The sequence below is a fragment of the Mustela putorius genome, unplaced genomic scaffold (assembly GCF_011764305.1).
Source record: "Mustela putorius furo isolate JIRA1106 unplaced genomic scaffold, ASM1176430v1.1 tig00537281_pilon_pilon_pilon, whole genome shotgun sequence".
Taxonomy (NCBI): Eukaryota; Metazoa; Chordata; class Mammalia; order Carnivora; family Mustelidae; genus Mustela; species Mustela putorius.
The window spans coordinates 61,607-77,008 of NW_025422419.1; the positions used below are offsets into that span (position 1 = coordinate 61,607).

A 15,402-nucleotide genomic window follows, 5' to 3' on the forward strand; every position below is an offset into this window, starting at 1 on the left:
GTAAAACCATGACTGGATAACGACCACTTTCAGTCATCAGAAGATGAAAAATGGTCAAGAGTCACCCAAACTGAATCCTGTTCCTCCTGGCATGGGAGCCTAAATATTTTCCCCCCTACTGTGCTCTTTCTCTCGATCATCCAGAAGGCCTTTGAGGGCTGACAGCCTGCTGGAACAATGAGGAATTCACCTGGCTTTCTGCCTCTCTGTCTAGTTCTGGGTGTGATCATGAGAATCTCTGCCTCACAATACATATCATCTCCTCAGGGTAAATAAAATCCATGTTTAAAAAAAAAAATCAGAAAATCAAGAGTGACTCTGCCACCTGAAAGAAAACCCAGGTGCTGCCACATGCCTCGTTTCTCCTCGAGTGACTGCAGGTATAACCCTAGTCAGAAATTCAGAAAGAAAAATTGAGAGGGAACGACTTTGACCAATACTTGGAAACGACTGTGGCTAAAGCTTAGTTCATGAGACTATGTCAATGAGCTTATACCATCCCATGTCCTGGTCAAACCCTCATGTCTGGGAGATGGAGGGACATCTTCATCTTCCAGAGCTAGGGAAAAAGGTGGAGACAATACTGACTGAGTCCCTCCTTCAGCAGGAGAGCCAAAAACACCTTGCCCCTCCATAATCCCAAATGAAAATAAACATCTCGGGGCGCCTGGGTGGGTTAAGCTTCTGCCTTTGGCTGGGATCGAGCCCCACGTCGGGCTCTTTGCTCAGCGGGGAGCCCGCTTCCCTCCTTCTCTCTCTGCCTGCCTCTCTGCCTACTTGTGATCTCTGTCTGTCAAATAAATAAAATAAATAAAATCTTTAAAAAAGAAAAGAAAAGAAACATCTCATTTTACTAGTGTGCAGCAGTGACTATGCAGGAGAAATTATTATTATATTATTATTAGATGATATTATTATTATTATTATTGTACTATATTGTTAACCTTTTGAATTCGGCCACCTAAAATTTTTAATAAAATATGAAGGCTTTTTTTTTTTTAAGATTTTATTTATTTGAAAGACAGAGATCACAAGTAGGCAGAGAGGCAGCAGCAGAGAGAGGACGAAGCAGGCTCCCCACTGAACAGAGAATCCGATGCGGGGCTTGATCCCAGGACCCTGGGATCATGACCTGGGCTGAAGGCAAGAGGCTTTAGCCCACTGAGCCACACAAGGCGCCCCATGAAGGCTTTTTTTTTTTTTTTTTTTAAAGATTTTACCTATTAATTTGACAGAGAGATCACAAGTAGGCAGAGAGGCAGGCAGAGAGAGAGAGAGGAGGAAGCAGGCTCCCCGCTGAGCAGAGAGCCCGACGTGGGACTCGATCCCAGGACCCTGGGATCATGACCTGGGCTGAAGGCAAGAGGCTTTAGCCCACTGAGCCACCCAGGTGCCCCATGAAGGTTTTTTTTAAAGAAAAAAAAACTTCAGACTATATCTTTATCCTAGAAGTTCCCCATACAACTGGCTTCTGTCTTGGCCAACATTTAGCCATTCAGATAAAGTCCGTATTTAGTGCTTCGTGTGTATGCATGTGTAAAATAAGAGGACAGTCATAAATCTTTAAGATTGTGTATAATAACCGTGAAATAAGGATTCTTGATACACAAGGTCTCGTCTGGGGAAAACAGCTGGAGAACAGTATGCAGTTTTCAAATGACGGAGGGGAAATACGCATTCAGTTATGAGAAAGGGAAGGAGAACAAGACCAAATATTAATAAAAGGGAAAAAAAAAGCTTTTTCTGCCATCTTTCCGTGCCACAGTAACAGTGTGAACAAATGTCCCACAGATGCCCTCAAGAACATTAACACTGCTGAAAGGGGGGGCGAAGGCCAGGTTCTTAGGAGGCCATGCACCAAAGTCATCATCCCGTTTCCTCACTGTAATGACGAAGCATGAGTACATGGGCAAATTTGAAATTATTGATGACCACAGAGCTGGGAAAACTGCTGTGAACCTCACGGGCAAGTTAAACAAGTGTGGCATGACCAGCCCTAGACTTGTATAACTGAAAGATCTAGAAAAGTGGCAGAATATTTCCATCCCCTCAGTTTGGTTTCACTGCATGGAAAAATTCTTCTGGCATCATGCACCATGAAGAAGGAAGAATCCAGGCAGGAGGGAAAATCCTGGGATTCCTTTTTCCTAGAAATATAATATACATGGCACGTGAAATTCTTCAATGGGAAAAAAAAAGGAAAATAAATTACAGTCAACTAATGTTTGACAAGGGTGCCAAACAATTCAATGGGGTAAGAACAGTATTTTACTCCCAAGCAGCCACATGCAAATAATGAAACAGGAGTCCTGCCTCACACCATACAGAGAAAATAACCCAAAATGCATCAAAGACATAAATGTAAGCATTAAAATGATAAAGTTGGGGATGCCTGGGTAGCTCAGTTGGTTGGACGGCTGCCTTCTGCTCAGGTCATGATCCCGGAGTTCCCGGATCGAGTCCTGCATCAGGCTCCAAGCTCCACAGGGAGTCTGCTTCTCCCTCTGACCTTCTCCTCGCTCATGCTCTCTCTCATTATCTAAATAAAATCTTTTAAAAAAATAAAAATAAAGTAAAATGATAAAGTTTTCAGAAGAAAACACAAAGGTAAATGTTAGTGGTCTTGAATCTAACAATGGCTCCTCAGCCAAACACCAAAGTCAAGCAACTTAAAAAAAATAATAAACAAATAAATGGGACTCAACCAAAATATCCCAGTTTTGTGCTTCCAAGGACCCCATTGACAAAGTCAAAAGACAAGCCACTAAATGGGAGAAAATATTTGCAGGTCATATATAAGGAACATGCATTCAGACTGTGTGAAGAATTCTTACAACTCAAATAAAAAGACAACCAAGTTAAGAAATGAGCAAAGAGGGGCGCCTGGGTGGCTCAGCGGGTTAAGCTGCTGCCTTCGGCTCAGGTCATGAACTCGGAGTCCTGGGATCGATCCCCGTATCAGGCTCTCTGCTCAGCAGGGAGCCTGCTTCTTTCTCTCTGCCTGCCTCTCTGCCTGCTTGTGATCTCTCTCAATAAATCTCTCTCAAATAAATAAATAAAATCTTTAAAAAAAATGAGCAAAGAACTTGAATATACATTTCTCCAATATTCAAATGTATACATTAATATATAAATGTATATATAAATATATTTTACATTATCATATATTTATATAAACATATTTATGTAAATATATTTACATTCTTAAATATGTATTTAAATATAAAAAATATGAATATAAATATATATATTTAAAGATACATATAAGGTATATATAAATTATATGGGACAATAAGCACGTGAAAATATGCTCAACATCACTAATCATTCAGGAAATGCAAATCAAAACCATGGTGAGATACCACCTCCCACCCACGTGGATGGCTACTATCAAAAAACCCAAAAGCAGGTGTTGGAAGGATGTGAAGAGCTGGAACCTGTAAATTGCTGGTGGGCTTGGAAAATAGCGCAGCCACATTAGAAATGGTTTAGTAGCTCCTCAAAATGCTGAACACAGAGTTGCCATAGGACACACCAATATCACTCCTCTGTATAGAGCCAAGAAAAAAACTATGCCCACACAAAAACTTGTGCATGAACGTTTAGGGTTTATTCGTAATAGTAAAAGGTGAGAACAACCCAGATGTTCATCAACTGATGAACAGATAAATAAAATGTGATCCATCCAGCCAGTGGAATATTATTCAGCCTTGAAAAGGAATAGAATTTTGAAATGTGCCACGACACAGAGGAGCCTTGAAAACATTCTGCTGATTGAGAGAAGTCAGTCACAGAAGACCACATATTGCATAAGTTGACTTATATGGAATTTCCAGAATAGCTAAATCTACAGAGACCGAAAGTAGATAGCGGTTGCCTAAGACTGGTGGTGATGGCTAAAGTTTTCTTTTGAGGATGATGAAAATGTGTAGGTAGTTCAGTATAGTATAGTTAAATATAGTGAAAGCCATTAAATTGTCCACATTAGATGGTGAGTGGTATGGCCTGTGAATTATATCTCAATTAAGCTGTCATCGAAAAATGCAAAGAACTTCTATATTTATCAAGTAGAAAAAGAATGAACTTGATTAAAAACATCAAAAATGGGGGGAAAATAAAAACAAACAAAATAAGATGGAAGGAATAAAATCATGACTGTTTATCATTAATTTAAATGTGTACAGACTGACTTTTTCTATTAAAGCACCTATCAGGGGGTTACAGATCCACGCTGTTCAAGAAACATACTTAAAATGCAAAAGGGATTGAGAATGTATCAGGTGAGGAGATACCATGCAAAAGAGAAAGCCGGAATGGCAAAATTCATCGCAGACAAGTTGGGTCTAAAGTTATAGGTACTAAGATGAAGAGGGACATTTTTAAAGGCAGAGTTTGGAAAGAAGATGTAAAAGGTATAAGCAGGTATACATCTAACAACATAATACCTAAAGACTCTAAAAATGCAATAACAAGGTAAAATTTTAGCTTTTCAAATGGGAGTATCTACTAGAAGGAGGGAAAAACAAGGACACACAGAAAATAGACATCCTGGGGCGCCTGGGTGGCTCAGTGGGTTAAAGCCTCTGCCTTCGGCTCAGGTCATGATCCCAGGGTCCTAGGATCGAGCCCCACATCGGGCTCTCTGCTCCGCGGGGAGCCTGCTTCCTCCTCTCTCTCACTCTCTGCCTGCCTCTCTGCCTACTTGTGATCTCTGTCTGTCAAATAAATAAATAAAATCTTTAAAAAAAAAAAAAGAAAATAGACATCCTTATTTCCCTCGGAAAACATTTCTTTCTTACACCTAAGGAAAGCCATATTTGTAAAGATTAATTGCATACTAGGCAACAAAGGAAACCTTTACAAGCCTTCCAAATTAAAGATTTAAAGAACAGTTCTTTGATCACAATCCAGTAGAATCAGAATTAGATAACCTGGTAACAAAAAATTGAAACTACATACAAGTTAAGAAATACAGTCTTCAGTCAAAGAAGAAATCATAAGACGACTGAAGAAAATCTTGAAAGCAATGGAAAGGAGACTATTTCATACCAAAACTTACAGAAGACACCAGAAGTTATACTCTAAGGAGACTTTAGTGTCAAATGTCTTCAATTTCAAACATTTTTTTGAATAAAAGAAACTACTCATTTAAACCCATCAGAAAAGGGCAGCTCAATCAAAAGAAAGGAAGTAATTATAATAAAGATAAATTTTTTAACTAATAAAAAATATGAGGGGCAAATAAACTCAAAGTTGTTTTTATGAAAGACTAATGAAATAATAAAAAAAAACTTCACATGCCCTATTAAGGATAAGAGAGGGGGAAGATGGGGTGTGGGAGGAGGTGGGGAGAGAGGGAAGGGGGATGGGGAAAGGGGGGTTTCAGGGAGGAGGGGACAGAGAGAGAGAGTTGCAAAACAGATAAGGGTTGGGAACAGAGATATAAAAGCAAATGCATAATATAAAAGAATCACTAAACTGCAAGGCACTTTATACTAATCAATTTGATAACCTAGAAGAAACGATGATTTCCTAGGAAAACAAAATCATCCAAATGATTCAAGAATGGAAAATTCAGAAGATGAGTTCCAAGATCAGACAGGTTTGCAGCTGGATAACTGTCATTCTACTGTTAAATGGCAACAGGCAATTAAACAATAATAAGTCAATTCACTTGATGAAGCTGAGCACAATTTTAATACCCAAACCTGAGAGGGAGGAACGGGGAAGCTATTAACAAATCTGGCTTAGGACAGATTAGTTAACAGAAACTGAACTAATGTTAGCAAATAACAGAAGTCAGGCATCTATCAAAGGACTATATCCTGAGACCAACTTGGATTCATTCCAGGAAAATAAAGGGAGCTCAAGACCAGAAAATCAATAAGATTTACCTCATCACTAAATTAACTGTGAAAAAACTCTTAAGACCATAGCAATAAATGCATTTGATAAAAAATAAAGGCACCTGATAAAAGGTGAGCAGCCATTCTTTATAAAAATGAAGATAAAAACAGAAGGACGTTATGCAGGAGGGATTATTAACCGGGAAGCACTAGATCAAGAGGTAGATAAAATGAGCCCATATTTGTCAAACAGTGACAGAGCCCCATGCGTGTGTGGATAGAGGCGAATGAGCTCATGGATGAGCACCAGGCTGTCAACAGGTATTATAGGGACAAAGGCAGCGGTGAGGAGAGGAGAGTCTTAACAACAGGGAAGAAGGTAAAAGGAGGATTGCAGTTAAAAATTGTGCATGATACAAACACATGCAAATAAGACCGGATATTTTCCCATATATAGTTTTTTAAAACCCTGCACACATTACTGGAACTACCAACTCTTGCTTTCAGCTCCGCAGCCCTCGCGTGCTTTTCCAGTACCAGGATGCAGGGGTAGATCCTCCGTTGGTGAAATCCTATGTCATTGTACTCCTAAAGGGACAGGTGAAACAGCGCAGGGGCTGGAGGTCGGAAATCAGGCATCGCTGCGCCCACCCCAGCTCCCTGCTCGCCCAGCCCCCACTCTGAAGCAGCGGGCACTTGGAGCTGTTAAGAAGCAGGGATCTGAGCAGTTCTCTGGTTTCCCCTGGAGCCATCTGCATCCATCATATTTCCCACAGCTCTCCCCGAGTGTTCCCTTAACTCCTAGCACACCCTTCTTATGAGAGCACCTAGTACTCCCCGTCACAGTGCTCTGTCTGTCACATGCATCCATTGATCGACTTTGTGCTGGTTGAGGGCTGGAGCCCCCTCCTGTTAACTCCTCAAGTCCGTTTCTAATGCAGCAGCACCTGGCACTTAAGCACCCTGTCAGTACCTGCCAAATGAATGAAATGTACTCAAAACATAGTATGAAGTCTGCGTTTTGAAACTCCTTTTTGGAGCCGTTTGCTATCATTTTCCCAGGCAATTAAAAAAATTTCCAGCCTTGCTGCCAATAACCTGAAGGGGTAAAGGAATGCCGGCGTGCCCCATGGGACATGTCACTCTGGATGGTCCTTCGGCAGCAGGGACTTTGATAGCTCTCTTCCAAACCCAGTAGGATGGTGGAATCGGTACGTGGCTGAGTGCCTCCCGGGTCTGACCCTGTGTGACGCCACCCGGTGCCTGCAGCTGCCCTCTGGAAGGTGTTGCTTTTGCGGCAGAGCCGGAGGGCACCAAGCGTGTGTCTGTCTCCAAAGTCCTGGGCACCACATCACAATGCCTTCCTGAGAAGCAGAATCAAGGACAGTTGCTGATCTTCATTCCTTCCCACCAAAGGTAGCTCATACACCATCTTTGGAAGTTGGAGCCAGGGGGCGCCTGGGTGGCTCAGTCGGTTAAGTGTCTTTCTTCAGCTCAGGTCATGATCCCAGGGTCCTGGGATGGAGTCCCACACATTTGCCTCCCTGCTCAGCGGGGAGCCTGCTTCTCCTTCTCCCTCTGCCATTCCCCCCACTTGTGCTTTCTTGCTCTCTGTGTGTCAAATAAGTGAATAAAATCTTTTTAAAAAGCTTGGGCCATTCTCTTTAGCCATTCTACTTTCCATGGGGTAATTTGCCACCTCCCTGAATTTACCTGCATCTTTCCCCAAATCTACTTATCTTCCAGCCTTCTTGACCATAATGAGTCTATAAATTTTCAATAGACAGTGTGAACTTACACTTGCTAATATTTGCATAACATGCACCTCTTTCGATCTCAAAGAAAAGCTTCGCACCGCAATGGTCTCTAATCTCCAATTAGGTTCTGTTCCGGGATCCCACTGGAATTCTACGCGCCTGTCCCCTAAGATGCCATAAATTGTGGTCCAGTTTCCCAGCCAGCCAAGGAAAGCACATGGGAAATCTTGCTGAAGTATGAGTAAGAGCCAACAAAAGGAAACATATTTATCTGCCTCGAATGCTGGGACCTGAGGAAAGCAAGTTTCATTACAGACAAATCAGGAAGGAGGTGCAGATTGCTTTTTATGTCACTCTGGAGTGGAGGTCTGCCATTCATCATTAAGGCCATTTCCTGCAATGCACTCACCAAAGTGATACTCACTTCGGAGTGGACAAAACTTAGGAAATGGCCAAGGGGAGCTCTGCTTACACTTTACACTCTCAGCATTTATTTGTATTAATTTCTTTATAGGGCAGTATAGAGACATGAGACCACATTGAAAAAGCAAAGCTTGTCATCCTGTGGCCTTGGGTCAAGAATAGAGATAGTGCTGCTCATGTCAGTTTCAACCTCCAGTGGCCAAGGGTTTGATCTGATGCTCTTTCAAGTTTTCCCCATAGCCTTTCTCAAGGTCAATGGCCAATAATCCCACAGGAGGAGATTTTAGGGCCCTCTCAAACTTCTGTTTTGCTATCTCTCCCCACCCTGCTTCCTCTGCAAAAGTCACCACTTTGCCTGTGCATCTACCACCTCTTAGAGCTTTTGTAATCAGCCACGAATTGCAGTGCTGATTCCTTCCATGACCACATATTGTTTACAGGAAAACTCTCCTTCGTTATGCCTTGCCAGTCAGAGTGACGGTTTCATCCGCAACCTGGACCAGGTTCGGGAATGTTCTAAACATAAATGTGAGCAAATGTCTTCTGTATTGAGAGACATGTACATTCTGTAAATGGACTCTATTGAAAAACCAATACATAGGGTACACTTATGTGCTGACCCAGCTGGAAGGAGGCACTTCATTTTCATCTTTCAGAAAATTGGTGTAACACATTGATTTTCATAACAAAGAAAGCAGTTTTGTGTCCTCTACCAAAAGACTGTCATAGTAAGCAATAAATTGCCTCTTTGGAGTGAACAAATTAATAAGATATTTTCTAAATTTCAAAATAAAGACAGAACTATGTCTGTAATGCTAAGTGCATCCCCTTAGTTGCAGGACATTGTGTCATGGACCACCTGAGCAATGACACATGGCGGCCGGTAGTCTGATTCACCTGGCAACCTGTTAAAAGAAAGTCTTGCACATGACAAGCTTTCAATAAGACACTGACAAGATGGCCAGGAAGCCAGCCTTAGCTGGCTTTTTCAGGTGTCCAGACATCTAGTCAACCTACCTCACCAACTCATCACCATGCTTACTGGAGTAAACCCCAATCTCTTCCTTCCCCCCTGGAGATGGGAGAAGAGCCACTCACACGTTTGTATGGAATTCTCATTCCCCCTCGCTCTGTCCCCACATGGCGCTGTCCGTGTAATAAATAAACAAATCTTTATGTCACCCGGAAGTTCCTGGGTCAAATTACACAACTCGGACAATTTTGGGTCACTACAGCCTTTTGTTTTTCTCTCCACCTTAAGCCTTCTGGGTGACCAACAGCTATCTAAAACTCATGTTGCTGCCATATGCTGTTGTTCTGCTTCATCTTCCCAGTAAAGTTCAGTATTTTTCCCTAAAGTTTGGTTTATCAGTATCTCCAGCGTCTATCTCCAGCTAGGGTCATGATCCCAGGTCCTGGGATCAAGTCCCACTCTGGACTTCCTGCTCTGCGGGAAGCCTGCTTCTGCCTCTGCCTCCCATCTCTTATGAATAAAAAAAGAAAATCTTAAAAAAAAAATTAAAAAAAAAAACATTTCTATCTTCCCACTTTTAAAGATTAATTCTAGGAATTATTGCTATAAATCCAAGTGTCCTATCTCTTTCTTAAAAAGTCTTCTCCAGGGCACCTGGGTGTCTCAGTTGATTAAATGTCTGACTCAAAATTTTGGCTCAAGTCATGATCTCAGGGTCATGGGATTGAGCCCTAGTGAGGCCTCTGTGCTCAATGGGGAGTCTGCTTCTCTCCTTTTCCCTTTGCCCCACCCCCCTACTCACATGTGCACACACGTGTTGTCTCTCTCTCTCTCTCTCAATGAATAAATAAACAAATCTTTAAAAAGTCTTCTACAAAGGGAGTTTGAGAAATAGTCCAGTAAGGGGCTGGAAGAAAATATTATAAGTTTTATTCATATTTCATGTCATCCATTTAACTGTTTAGCTTTTGCATGTCATTTATAATGTGCATAATAATTTAGTAGAGTAGTAGAGTCTATAATTTATCAAAAATTTGCTTAAATTGGTGGTATGTCTGCAAATATTTTTGTATGTATGTATGTATGTATGTATTTATTTATTTATTTTTGTGAAAGATAGGTGCACAGTAATAAAAGGAGATCACTGCTCCAGGGACCCAGATATTTCCCCAAGTCCTGTTTTTCCTTCCATTCCCTCTGGGCTTCATTAGACCCCCTTAACACCAATCTTGTCCCTAAAACACGCCCTCTGCAGCACCAAGTTCGAATGCTTAACTTGGGCCATCACTGCAGGCTGTACCGGGATGACCTTAGGGAAAAGGGTGGTGGGTCTCACGGGTTAGCTGTGTCACCTCCATGAACAGTCCTTTGTTCTGAACAGCTAGTGCAGCCCACGTTTGCAATCACAGGCTCTGGCACCAGAGTGGGCGTAGATCCCAGCTGGCCCCTCAGTAGCAATATGGCTTTGGGAAAGTTGTGTCATTTCTGGCCCAGACTTAAGGCTCATCCATAACGTGGAGGAGAAGACAGTGTGACCCTCAGTGGGCTGTTGAAAGGATCACGAGATGGTTCGACTCAGGTGCTCCGAGGTACCCAGCACACAGTAGGCCCACAGTAGAACAAAAAGTTGTTCTATTGATCTTATAGTTACTATTACTCATACTAACAAAACTGATCATTTGAGATGATTTTCAAGCGAAGTGTCTTCGCCTGGATTTCTAAGATTAACCTACTTCAAAATGAATTCTGCTCTACTGTGAAAAACGAGCTAACCAGCAGGTTTCTTCTGCGTCTTTTCTGAACTTTTTAGGATCCTCTCTAGAGAAAGGTTCTAAAGGAAGGCAAAGTGCAGAAATACTCTTGCTTCAAAGGATGTGTAGGAAATGATTAATTTTGCCAAAAAACAGTGCCTTGAACATAAAAGATGTTTGACGAAGCTCACTGTAGACAGTGTATCCCTCCAGGATTCATAAGTTGAAAACTCAATGTCCAAAGGGACATAACTAGGAGATGGGGTCCTTGGGAGATGTTTAGGTCATGAGGGTGGAGTCCTCATGGGCGAGATTAGTGTCTCCATAAGAGAGACCCCACAGAGATCCCTCGCCTCCTCCACCTTGGAGGTTATAGGGAGAAGATGGTCATCTGTGACCCAGGAAGTGGGCACTTGAACAGACACGGAATCTTCCAGGGTCTTGATCGTAGACTTCCCAGCTTCCAGAACTGAGAGAAATAAGTATGTCTTTAAAGCACCTAGTTTATGGTGCTCTTGTTACATCAGCCCAAACTAAGATAAAGCTTGTCTCTTATACTGAAAAATAACACAAATGTTAACAACAATTAAAAAAAGGAACAATGTGGCCAATGACATGTAATGAACATCATCTCTCCTCTACAGAGCCAAGAGCTTAATTAGTTTCGGGCAACTCAGTAGAGTATGATTAAACCAAAGAGCAGCAAGATGTCTAAATGCTCAAGTCCTCTGCCTCCTACTTTTCTGTCAAAACAAAAGAAAAGCCCTAGGCTGGTTTTGGTTGCCACCAAGCACAAAACAGCCAAATTCCAAATTAGAAAGCTCTGGGGTTTAATTGTGGATGTATGGAATTACATAGAAGCTCTCTTTGATCATTCCAAAGGATGTTTCCCTCAAAGGTTACAAATACATCTCAGCCTACCAACCATCTCAGGCCTACCACAAAAATTATATATATATATATATATATATATACACTTTTAGCATTTTAAAATGTGTCTAAATTTCAGTTTCGGATCCAGTTTTGACTATTGTTATGGGCTTAGTTGGATGCCCCCAGATTCCTACATTGACGTCCTAACACCCAGCATCTCAGAATGTGGCAGTATTCAGAGACAGGATTTTTAAAGAGGTGATAAAGGGAAAACGAGCTCACTGGGGGTGGGCATCAAGCCAACAGGACTGTTGTGCTTACAGGAAGAAGAGATTAGGACACAGACAGTACAGACTGAAGGACAATCGTTTGAAGACAGAGTGGAGAACACAGCTATCTGCAAGCCAAGGAGAGACGTTTGAAGAATCGAACCCTACTGCCACCTTGATCTTGGACTTCCAGCGCCCAGAACCATGAGAAAATAAATTGTATGTTGCCTAAGCCACCCGGCTGTTGATATTTTGTTTACGACAGCCCATGACTCAGAAATTTGAGGACCTCCCCCCCAGACTTTATCCTGAAGTTCTGTTTCAGCTTCAGGGGCTTGTGTAATACTACTGTATCAAGGAGGGAGGCTCCTGCCATTCCCTGCACTGGGTCATTGAGACACTGCACAGCTGTCCCCAGGGCTGGCTACATAATTTACAAGCCCCATGCAAAATGAAGATATAGGGCCCTTTGGCAAAAAAAAACAGGGAGGAAGTGTTTGTTAAAGGTACTAAAATAGAAAGCTCATTTCCTCCATGGTCTGTCTTCTGAAGGGGCATGGCTGCTGCTGTTTTCTATTTGCATTTAATGTCATTCCAAGCAAATAAAAATTTTAAAATGTGATTATGGGCATGATTCTTGCCATTCATCTTCGCAGGGTGCAATGTCAGTGTTAAATAATTCACGCAGGGATTCCACAGCTGGGGCACACCCACGTGCCCTCTTCTTATCAGAACCGTGGTAATACTGAACAAGACCAGCTCTGCCATCTTTACCTCACCTGGGGACTCACACATGTTCCACCGACCCTGCCTCCCTCGGCTTCCTGATGAGTAAGGAACTTGACAGGATCAGGAGCCGGGGGCTGCCTTTCTTTCCCTTCCCTCCTAAGTCACCACTTCCAAGGCTTGGCTAACACAGGGAGGTGACATGAGTGAGAAAGGACAAGACAGGGTTCTGGGCTGCTCACAAGAGGCCACCGCCTCCTGCCGGTGCTCAGAGCAAGCTCTGGTCTGTAGGGAAGGCGAGCTCCGGTTGACTCGGTCATAGACGTCACGTGGTCAGCGAGTCTCGTTGACCACCACTCACGAGGTGTCCATTTCCATGCTGTGCTCACCGGGCAGGGCAAGCAGTACATGCAAATGAGGAGGCAAGGAATGGTGGATACCCACAGTGGGCTGTCCCCTCCGCTATGTACGTGCTCCACTGTCCCACCTGTTATGCCCCAATAATGGGTCCATGATTAAAAGAGCGAGACTGATACAAAGCGAAGGTCAAACAAAGCTTTATTTCGCACCAAGCATCAAGAATCAAACTGACCAGCCAGGGCCGCTTTTCTTACAGAGAAGTCAACCCCTCTCTCCTTTATGGACGAGCTTTTAAGGACATAGGCCATGTGGTTGGGCCTGGCCATGCACAGGTGGCCAATGAAATTGTAACACACAGAGAAAGCTGCACAGTGATGCTAGGTGACCAATTGAATTACAACTTACCTTTTAGTAGATATTTGACCTAGCCTATCACCTTGGTTAGGATTGGCGCCCAAAAGACTCACAAAGGGCGGGGCCCATACTCCTTGGTAGCTAGGGAGACAGTATGCAACCCTCCACTGATCAGATGTCTTACCTGGCCTGACCCACCCTTGTATTTGGGCTTTGTTACCTGAGGTTGATTTCCGGGACATGTTTTTAAGTAAGTCCCCTGGGAGAAGGGGAGCAGGGACATCTTAAGGGTTAAACAACAAGGTTATTGTGTAACCTCAATGGAAGCCTCTGGCTAAAATATACAAATATAAAATAGGTCCTTACACCACCCACTTCGCTCAAAAAACACAAAGTAAAAAATAAAACTGAGTAATTCCTAGACAGTGAGAGAGAAGCACACTGACTTCACCTTAGAACCCTTCTGAGGGCGGTGCTTGGCGGGGTAGGGGGGTTTGAGGGGGTTGGGGGTGGATAATGGGATCTCTGAGGGTGTGGCCAAAGGGCAGGGCCCTTTGGGAAGGGGCTTTCTGGGGGAGGGGCCCTTCAGGGAGCAAAGCCCTGGGTGGGGGCATTCCCTCTGGGGGCAGGGCTGGGAGCAACCCCAGAAACCTGGCCCACAGAGAAGCTGGTCCTGTCTCTCCCTCTGCCCACATTCCCCAGGGACCCCTAGGATTTGGAGACTAAAGTCAAAATTAAAGCCATATGTCTAAATGGTTCATACTGTGGTTGGGTAGTGTTTTTAACATATTAATTGACTGGTTTTTCTCAGTATTTGTCAAACCTTTCCCAACTCAAGGCTTTCTCTTAAGCAGCAGCGCAAGGCTGGCCCTTCAGTTGGGTCAAGCTGTTTGGTGATTCTCTGTAAAAACCCACCCTCTTGCGCTGCTCAGGAGGGCAGTGTTGCATCCTAGGATAAACATAAATGTTTATCAAATGTGTTTACAAATTATATTTATATGTATACATACAATTCTATGTTTACATATATATGTATAAAATAAAAATAAAAATATTGTTTAAAAGGCTGTTTTCCGGGGTGCCTGGGTGGCTCGGTGGGTTAAAGCCTCTGCCTTCGGCTCAGGTCATGATCCCAGGGTCCTGGGATGGAGCCCCGCATCGGGCTCCCTGCTCAGGGGAGAGCCTGCTTCTCCCTCTCTCTCTGCCTGCTTCTCTGCCTACTTGTGATCTCTGTCTGTCAAATTAATAAATAAAACCTTTAAAAAAAAATGCTGTTTTGCAGGGAACCTGGGTGGCTCAGTCCTTAAAGCGTCTTTTTTCCACTCAGGTCATGATCTTAGGGTCTTGGGATGGAGGCCCACATTGGGCTCCCTGCTCAGCAGGAAGCCTTCTTCTCCCTCTCCCACTCCCCCTGCTTGTATTCCTGCTCTGTCTCTCTGTCAAATAAATAATTTTTAAAAAAGAAATACTTTATTAAAAAATATATGTAAAATGCTATTTTGCCCTCTATCCTGGTAAGATTGAACACATTCCTAACAAGAGATCTTCCTTGACTCCGTGATAAAAATTTAACATTGTCTTAATGAATCCTCACAACATCCGCCTCCCCAACCCTTCTCAGATGTTACAATTAAGGTTCAGTGAAGTCCAAACACTGGGCCTGAGGTAATATACCCAGTATGTGGCCTCTTGGCATAGTCTAGCAGCCCAAATTGGGGGCGAGGGTGTTTGAGTGTCGTTGGCCAGGATGAAAAAGCTGAAAGATGAAAAGAAGGGTAGTCTTGCTTTTTGGCCCAAAAAAAGAGGATTTAGAAAGAAAGAAACCTGTCACCCAAAGGAGGAGGCTCCCCACTGATCCTGGCTGGGCAGGAGTCAGAGCAGAAGGGAAACTCCCATCACCAAGGAGAATGGGCTTCTCCTTCATACAAAAGCATAGGATCCCTCTCACCTTATATGTTTCTGTCACCTAGTCATCCCCCTGTGCCTTCCCCATAATAGCATTCACAGGAAATGGCTGAGAGATACATTCAACTTGCAGAATTATAGCAAATAAAGTAATCTTTGACCCAT

General features: G+C 43.0%; 1 pseudogene; it reads left to right on the plus strand.

The window, feature by feature from the left end:
• The first annotated feature begins 351 nt into the window (after positions 1–351).
• Positions 352–2,381, plus strand: LOC123390189 (annotated as a pseudogene).
• Positions 2,382–15,402: the final 13,021 nt, after the last annotated feature.